We start from the raw sequence: 9,796 nt of genomic DNA, 5'->3' as shown, positions 1-9,796 counted from the left end.
GCCTGGCTTCTGATCATCCTTGTCTGCTGTGAAAATCTCCTCCCCATCCCTCTTCCTCTTAAACACCACTGATATAACTGGTAGCTAGCTATACAGTGATACATTTATTAAAACAAACAAACAAACAAACAAACAAAAAAAAACAGCCCAGTAACTCCACAAGTAGGGAATGCATTTTGTCTTTCGTAATTATGTATGAATGAAGCAGCTTGAAAATTCCCAAAAGAACTAAAAAAATATAATTAGAAATGGTATGATGTATGTATGCTGCTTTAGGGTTTTTTTTTCCTCAGTTACTTCACCAACAGTTGTAGATTAGGCTGAGCATTCCCCTGAGCTGATATGGAATATCCCCAGGTACAAGTCACAGGATCTGCTCCCAGGATGTGGGTACTGTAGTCAACAGTCAAAACAATCATTTTTGTATCAAGGTACCACATACCACTCTAGTTATATAGCATGAATGCATCTCAAAGGTGTCAAGGAGCTCCAGAGATTGTTTCCAAGTGAGCCCAGTTCCACTAAGCCAGGTGATACCCAGAGACAGACATCTCAATCTGAAGAGACACCTCTGAAAAGCAGAGCTGAACAGAGCACAGAGTGAACACACCAAGAGCAGGGAAATGGTTTGCAAGGTTTTCAAGGCTAGTTTTGGCTGCTGCTTGGAAAATAGTGCAAGACCTCCATCAAATCTAAAAAAAAAAAAAAAAGCTTTGAAATAGCCACATAGATCAGCATGAGATGCTAAGTCAAACGTCAAATTTGCTGCTTGCTTGTTTTTAATAAGATACTTATTTCTTGATGGTTAAATGTAGTTGTTCTTGTCTGCCATTAAAACAATTATTTAAAAAAAAAAAGTAGAAATACGTTGATCTATCAAAAGATCTTTCCTTCCTATAGTGAGTGTGATCCTAGGAGCTCTGTCATAAAGACTTGGAGAAGCAAAGGACAGCTAAATTGTGTGTCCGTGCTGGCCCAGGTGCTGCCTCCCTTGGACACGCAGATCTCCATTCCTTGGCTTCAGCAACCATTTCACAGTGAATTCAGTCACCTACGGTCAGGTGAAATGTTCTCTGAGATGGATGAGCAGATTAATTCTTTAGTGTTTCTTCCTTGGAAGACTCTGCTTGGCCTAATACATGCCTTTGCACTACAAAGCAGTCCAGCTCCGATCTCTGCAAGACTTGACTGTATGAGTGCTACATGATAACATCTTCAGTAATCAACAGCTCAGAGAAAAGAAAACATCAATAATGTGGTATGATATGAAACTACTGATTTTAAATATACATATATGTAAGTTATTAAATACAGGAGATATACGTATTTACATAAAATTATAGCTCCCAAATCACTAGTCAAGTATTGGAAAATTTAACCCCTAAACATCTTGTGTTACTATCCAAAATCCTTAGCTTTATGCACTATATTTGGTTTAACAATTAAAATAGATCACTTCTGATTCTGGTCCAGTTCCATTATCCGACCTCAGCACCAGAAGCAATATCTAAGATGGAAGTTTAAACTTAATTAAGAACATTTTTGGTAAAACTTTGCTAGATAATGTCAAGGAGATATTCTTCCTGTGCAGTCAGTCAAAATTATCCCCAGAATAAACCCTTCGGCATTATTAGCAAAATTTAAGGAAGGAAATACAGCTTATCCTTATAACTTACTAGTTCAAATCCAAGAAAGCAGCATCACACCAAACTATGCAAATCAGATTTTTCTCCCTCTCCAACCTGCTATTTCTTATCTTGTCTGTATTTAATATTCCGTCCTTCTGACTTACTATATTTCTGGAAGCTGAAAGCTGTAGAGTTTCATTGCTACTCTTGCTACATGCTTTAAAAAGACATAAGGATTGAATCTAGGAGGGTAGTTCATCTGTTTTAATGTGTTTTCCGTAACAATACACACATTTCTTACTGCTATACAATGGTTTAACCATTTGCTTGAGCTGCTAGGTCTTTTGTAAGACAAGACATACTATTGTTAGTGTGTGTCCTTGAATTAACGCATTTTACTTTAAAAAAATTCATTTGAAAGAATATACAAGCTTAGTATTAAATGTGGTGAGTTTCTGTGCATTGTGATTACTGTAAAAAAATGTTTCTTTTTGTCCTGGTCTTGCTCAGGTTGAGATTCACAGCTCCTGCTCTGTGCAGGAGGATCCTCGCCCAGGGTCACACGGAAGCAGCAGCACACAGTAGGATGGGTCAGCCAGAGGTAGACCATGGTTTTTAACAGTTATGAAGGCAGAGAGAGTTCAAGCTTTGCCAAAAAGTGCTGAGAGACCATATCATGCACAGCATTTCAGGAACACATAAGCATTTCCATGCACATGAGAAAGTCATGAAGGCAGAAAACCTTGCAGATGGGGATGCCATAGAGCTCAAGAAGAGATAAGGAGGAATCAGACAGAGCTCCTACCATCAGACACCATGGCTTAAAACCACTCCAACAACTTTCCTTTCTGCAGTGAGCAAAGCTTTTATTTCTAATCCTCCAGGGCTCCTAGTTAGATGTGGTGGCAGCTGTTCACGCCATGATGCAGTGACAGAAGAATTTTAAATATGATGTTTTTAAATCTGGAAAAAGCCTTCATTCTTCAAGTAGCTTCCCTTTCTGGCCACCTTACGCAGTTGGTTGCTGCACGCTTTGCACAGCTGTGAAGGTCTCCATTTAAGATACATTTTAGACAGCTACTGAGTCAGAGTGAGTAGAAATGAATAAAGCAATGAATCTTGAATAAAACATGTAAAGATAAACTTAGTTTTCTACATTGGATATATTCTCACAGTGGCACTGTGGCTTAAATATCACTAAAGCTGATAGGTATAAATGCTACCCTCATCTTGGTGTATAAGAAAAGTACAGACTAGGCTCATCCTCTAGCAAGCATCACGTACAAGAAGAAAACTCATGTTGACAAGCCACTTCTGTGTGTCACATATTGCCTCAAACTGGCATCTACTGAAAACATGTACAGACTCATGGGGGAGAAAGTCATCCTTGAAAAGAAAAAGAAGAAAAAGAAAAAAAAAAAAAAAAAACCTTTCTTCTCAGCTCAATCTACTTGTTCACTAACAACCCCTCGGTCTTTCAAACTCCATCCAACAAAATGAATAATGAAAACAGAGTGGAGCACTGGCAGATCTCATCAGAATCATAAGTGCAAATGCTCCCACCCTTCCCCCAGAAGAACTATAAGAAGTGTTCTTAGTTCCTGAACCTTCCAAGTTTACATCCAGACATGCAGTATGTGGTACACATCATACAGTGAACCAAAGGCCCTTGTAGAATACATGTGGGTGTAACCTGCCTACCACTATGTTCTAGGATGAACTCACATGAGTTAGAAATAAGGAAGCACACTTATCATTTAACAAAGCAAAACAATAATTCCCTTTCACGTATTAATCTCAGTCCTCAAGGAAGATTTACAAAACATTTGGTATTAAAAATTATTACACTACTTAGTATTAAATAATACAGACTAGACATTGGTTTTATGTTCATTACAGTTCTCTCAACATCTTATCTCCTGCTGATTTGTCCCTGTTGCACAAATGCTGAAATATTTTACCTGTCCTTACACACCTTCTTTCTGCTTAGAGTATTGGAGCTACAACACAACTTCTGTAAAAAGTGAAGGAACAAAGAAGTGCATTGCACAGGCACCATCGGGGAAGGGTGGCACGTAGGGAACAGGAACCCCAAGCTGAGCAGCTACCTACTGATATCCTGCTCCTGCACTGTTCAGAGAAACAAGCTGATGTATGTTTTGAAATATTTGACCTCTGACACTGTTATCTGGTGAAACTCATACAAAAGACTCCACGTGTTAGTGTATATATATTACACTTAGATGTACAGAAAGTATCCTTGAACACTAGCCAATCTATTAATACGGTACAGCCCCTTCCCAGAAGTACTGATGAACTTGGAGATGATTTCTGCTAATGGAAGCTTTCATGCTGCATCTTCTGCCCGTATTTCTGTGGCTGTGCCATGTCACCAAGACCAGATTGAGCCCGCATTTGTGAATGCAGGCTCACCTTCTCTTCTCTACCACCTTCTCTTCTGTACCTTTTCACACTCTATCTTAAGCTTCCAGACAGCCATTTATGTTCCTACCCATGATACAAACTGAAAAAAATGTATTTTATACATTTGCCATATAATGGCAAATACATCAGTTAGGGTTTCCTTGACAATCACCACATCTCTCAAAATGGAAAGCTCAAGACACTCTCCAGAGCCCTGCCAGCAAGACCCTGCAGTGAGCAGGGTGACAGCTGGAATTCCTGCAGCAGTTCTGGTCTGAAAATGTGTCCAGTGGGAAAGCATCTGCTGCTGACCAGGTTGGGCATGAAAACCAAGAAAATAAGAAATACTATTTCAGAAAGGCACAGCTTTCATAAACAAACAAACAACGTTTATTTTGATGATTTTCTTCTTACAAGCACTTAGGACAGATATTATTTCACTTGACTTGCTTTACTTAAAGTAGTTGTTAGGAAATATTTCTGTTAGAGTACAATCCTTAGACTCAGGTCCCTATTGTGTAATGTGCCATGCAAACACACGAAACGCAGTCGCTGTTGAACAAAGCTGATTCTTTAAGAAAAAAAGAGCTATGAAGAAGAGGACTAGGTATTTAGATAAACAAACATCACACTCCTTCCTCCCTTTAAATCATAAATAGTAGCTTCTTTCATTTGTCCTACGCTGTTGTTACTCATTGTTTCCTTAGAACGACATATTTTGGGGAGAGGGTTCTAATCTTGCTGATGAACTGGGGGAGGAATCTTTGTGTATAGGGGCAAATATGAAACAGAAGTGTGTACATACGTGTACATATACATACACAAATCTCTATACATGAATGAAAAAAGACAAGTGGGTGGAAAATGAAAGTATCATTGGTAAAAGTGAAGGTTATGGGTTAAGACAGGAGAAGATAAGAGAGAGAAGCAAAAGTCTGAAGGGCATTCAAGGTGAAGACAAGCAGCTTAAACTTCACATGATGAAATAAGAACAAGTCAGCAGGATGGAATGTGCCCAAAGTGACACGCAAGAAAACTCTCTGCACAAGCTCTGCACCCTGGGGAGTGTACAAGGGCTCCAGGGAGCCTCAGCTCTGACTGCCCAGTCTCAGTAGTAGGACATGAAGAGAACTCAGAGGGAGAGCTTGTGGTAACTGATAAAAAGAATAGAGTAGCAAAAGCCATGATTAGTACACAGAAAAGAAAGCCAAGTATGAGGGACCCGTGAATCAGTCCACCTGACAGCTTTTACACCGATTGTTACTTCAGCACCTCAGTTAGAAACCAGAAGAGGACTGGGTCATGAAACCACCGTAATGGACAAGCGCCCAACAATATGTCCATGAGCTATAGCATGAACACACAGCTGTGAATGTTGCATAAAATAAGAACAATGTGTATATTGATCAGAGCTACTCCTACTTCTATAAACAGGAGCAAAGGAGGCATGCACCTGGACCATGTTTACTGCTTATCCTGAAGCCCAAAAACCAGCCCTGTACATCAGCCTCCCTAATAATTTCACAATTGATCATTTAGAGCAGGTCGGGAAGATCCTGAAGCCCATAAGCCAGCTGCAGCCTGCAACATCATCTGTCTGGCATTTTGTCTGTTATTGTTGGATAGCACCAAGCATGCAATGCTGCGTGGGCCGGTGATTTCAGCAGAAGCAGCCAGCTACCAAGCATGGCGTAGAGCTGCTGACTGTCCCCCGCAGCCGTCCGGGTTCCAAAAACGACAGGTAGCCTCAAGCTACACACTGCAGCACAGGGAGTACCGCACAGCAACCCAGCTTTTGGTTACCTATATATAGAATTACACCAGATTAAAACAACAATGATGAAACAAAAAAAAAAATGCACAGAAAAAAAATGACAGAGACCATACCATACAAAACACATGCATACAACTGATTCAGCTTTAACCATGCTCATCTTCAAATTAATCACAAATCTTTAAATTCAAATAATTTAAGTAACCCTTTGGAGGGTATTAAGATCCCTGTGTCAGTTGAACTGCAAGCTCTGTGGTCCCTGCTGAGGAATTCCAGCTTATCCCATGGAGCGTGGCTGCAGCAGCAATTTACAGCACACTCTCCCTTTTATTTGTGTTTATATAAGATTATTTTATTACTTCTGAGGCTTCACAATGATGCATAATCAGAATGACACTGGCAGAGACAATGTAAATGCTAAATATCTTTGAGTAATCAGCAGACCTGCTCTCACTGACTGCAGACAGTTTTTACGGTTTGTTTGTTTGGCTCTATCAAAGAGGTCCTACCTCCCACACGAGGGTTACCCTGCTGTAAGATTTTCTAATTTGTTTACTGTAGTGCTTTCAGACATTGGCTTTTTTTTTAAAAAAAAAGACAGAGAACATCTTGCTCTGCCTTTGAATTCGGATTGCTTTCCTTGTACAAAGTCAGGCAGCACTCACACCTTTCCCAAAGCACGAACTATCAGACTCTGCTAATCACAACTGTCTCTGAAGAGCTGGTCCCAGATGTTGCCCAGTGCCGAACTCATGCTAGTGAGGAATGTGTGCTTGATAGGTCAATGGTCTGAAGGCATTTCAGACAGAAACATTCCCAAATGCAAGATGCAGATCAGAAAAACACAAAAGTCCCTGGACTAGATTGCATTACTACAGCCTAGAGAAATACCTCATATCTCGGTGATGATCTCACTGGGTTTATTCTGATTATTTTTTTTAAAGTGCTCAGCTCCCACACTCCAACTGAGCTAGAATCTCACCCTGCTCAATGCAACAAAATAAGAAAATAGGGCGCAAAAGCAGTGGGTGGGTAGATGGGTGGGTGAGTGAGGAGGTATTGAAGTAAGGGTTCGTCAGACTGAGCAATTTCATTTCTTGGCCTTAAATCCCTTTTTGTTATGTCAACTTGCTTGATATAACCATATGAAGAATACAAAGTCTGTGAGAAAGTCAGAGCTCAGCAGGACACAGGCAGGTCTCACAAGGTGATCGTGGCATCTGTTACACCTCTGTGTACCAACTCTGTGCTCCTCCCCATCTACCTCAAAGAGGCAAGGAAACTACAAAGCGCGGTTTATAATACACATGGCATCTACAAGAGGTCTCCTCATCTACTGCTTCAGAATCAGCCAAAGCAGCAGTCTGAAAAATTATGAAGAGAAATAGAAGCTTTCTAGCATATTGATTCAAACAGCTGTTGGTCAAGCATCCATTTGGTAACACAAGTACTTTCCTCACTCTTCTTCAGAGCTTTAATTTAAAAATCAATTATTTCAGTAATATGCTCAGCTGATGTGAGAGCTATGCCTTGTGGCTGTTTATGACTGAAAATTTGGAGTCAGACCTTCTCAAGAGTTAATTTCAGGAACCTCCAGGAAGCAATTTCAGGAACCTCTATGTAGCTGGCTCAGTACTTGCAGGCTGAGCCCTGCAGAAGGGCAGGTAACAGGAGCAGATGCTTTACATGTGCAGACCTGGAGCCACCACCAGCACAGCCCTCCTGCCTGTCACAGCCTTGGGGCTCTGCTGTGTGCCTGCACAGCGGGTCACTGCTCCTGCCACATGCCAGGATAGTATCACAGAGCCTGGACATAGCTTCCTCCTTCTTTTTCTGCTGCCATTTCTAAGGTGGTTTGCTTTGAAGATGAGTCAGCTCACCCTGTACATTCACCACTAATTTTTGTACCTGCTTCTAACCAGGCAAAAATTGTTCTCTTGGAGCAAATCCCTGGGAACAGGAAAAAGAGAAATAAACACTTGTTTTCCAGCACAGCACTTCTGCTTTGCAGACACACATCACTTCTCCTCCCCTGACTTCCAAGCTGAGCAGTTCAATGTTACCTGTGGGACTAAGCACGGAATAGTGCTAGCAGGTGAAAATGTAAAGGAGCTTAGTGCACACTCCTCTGAGCCCTTATACAGTGGGTAATTTCCCAAGGTATCTGTTATCGCAGATATTTTATTACCTGTTATCACCAAGGCCACGGGCTCATTCAACTCTGAGCACAGCGTTACTCATAAAAAAGTTTGTTTGGGTTGGCTTTGTCTGTTGTTTTTATTTCAGGTTTGGGCCACGCTTACTTTGCCGAAGCATTTGAACAGCTCCCCTTGCTGCTAAAAGCAACGCGTTACCATTGCTGTGATACAAGTGTCATCATTTATATTACAGAGGTATTTAAGATCCCTAAAAGCTTCCCTGGGCAAAGCCCTTCACACATGCCTGCTCACAGGGAAGCCTTTTCCAAATCCCTGCCTGATTTACTTTCTGTAGATGTGACAGCAGCATCAGGAAAAGACAGAAGAGGCAGAAGTGAGACCGCACAGCCACAGGGCTCTCCTGCCCCAGGCCTCCTGCTGCACCCAGTGCTTGTTGACTCATTCCATAGGTCCTCACAGCTGAGCCCCAAACCTTCCTCATGTTGCACAACACAGTCTTTGCACCAGGCAGAATGGCAGCCATTTCATACAGCTTTTAAAAACAAATTTACTACAGCATCCACATGCTTTTCTTTTCATTAATTCTGAGCTGATACTTACTAGGAAATGGGATAAGAGCATCTGAAGCAGATGAAGGCAAAACCAGAACTGCTGTGAGCACACTCATTTCCAGATGCTTGAGAGGAAATTCTGAGCATCTCCCTTGTCAGTGAATTTTGCAGTTTGCAGAGCATTTGCATGTCCAAAATATACATCCCAGGGACTGCAGTGCTTTCTGTGAGGACTCACCATCTCTGCAATACAGGCAGAATTCTGGACATTCAGAAACAGTTTGTTTTTGAGGTAACAGCCCAGAATTATACAACCATGACTGCATAATGACAATCCCCAGCACACTAAGAAATATTGAAGCCAGATCTTCCACTCAGCTCTTCCCATAGCAAAAACTGATGAATGACACCAATTTGATGGACTCTTCCTTCAGGTCAGGCAGTGTGCTGTCAGCCCTCACCTGCCACAAACCCACTGCAGGCTGCACCATGCTGCATTCCTCACCAGAGGTGGCAGCAGCCCTGCAAGCGGCAGGCTGTCAAAGTACACCTCGCTTTTTCCAGATGCACAACCGGTCACAGCTGGGCATCAGGCTCACTTTCACCTGCCTCATGATCATCAACCCAGGCAAACACAAAAGGGAGAGATAAGTATAATTCCTTTCCTCAGAGCAGATAAAAGTGAAGTGCAATGTGCAAGTGAACTTCCCTTTGGATGGGGATTAGAAAAACCAGAAGTGCCTCAAGGTAACGACTTTCCTAATTAGATCCTATACCCGTGGTAGATTTGCATCAGCCCCTCTATCTAGAGCTGCTAATCATGAAAGCAAAGAAGATTTGTGTACTTTCCGTTGTGTAGCTATCTGCACTCCTTCGTGATTAATGTCACCTTGCACATCACCCGAGGGTTAAAAAAAAAAAAAAAAAGTACCCTCAGAAAACTGAGGAACATTAAGACAATGGAAAAAGTCTGGGAAGATCATTTAAAGGAAGAACAGTTAGTAAAAATCAAAAGTCTCCAGTATTTATTATGCCTGTTGTAATTCTTTGTGCTTCCCACAAGAGAGGCCTGGCATGTTTTGTGCCATTAATTCATGGCAGGGTAAGCAATGCCAACACACTCCTGGAGTTGCTGCTCATCAGCTTTTAGGACAAGCTCATAATTATTAAATGTCAAAAGTCTTCTGAGATCATTGTAAATAATTTAAAAAGAAGCAGAAACAACTCTTTGTAGGTTATTCTGGAAGACAAGATGAAAGT

The sequence above is a fragment of the Netta rufina genome (assembly GCF_964035555.1).
Source record: "Netta rufina genome assembly, chromosome: 2".
In the NCBI taxonomy this organism is placed as follows: domain Eukaryota; kingdom Metazoa; phylum Chordata; class Aves; order Anseriformes; family Anatidae; genus Netta; species Netta rufina.
This window is presented reverse-complemented; position numbering follows the sequence as displayed.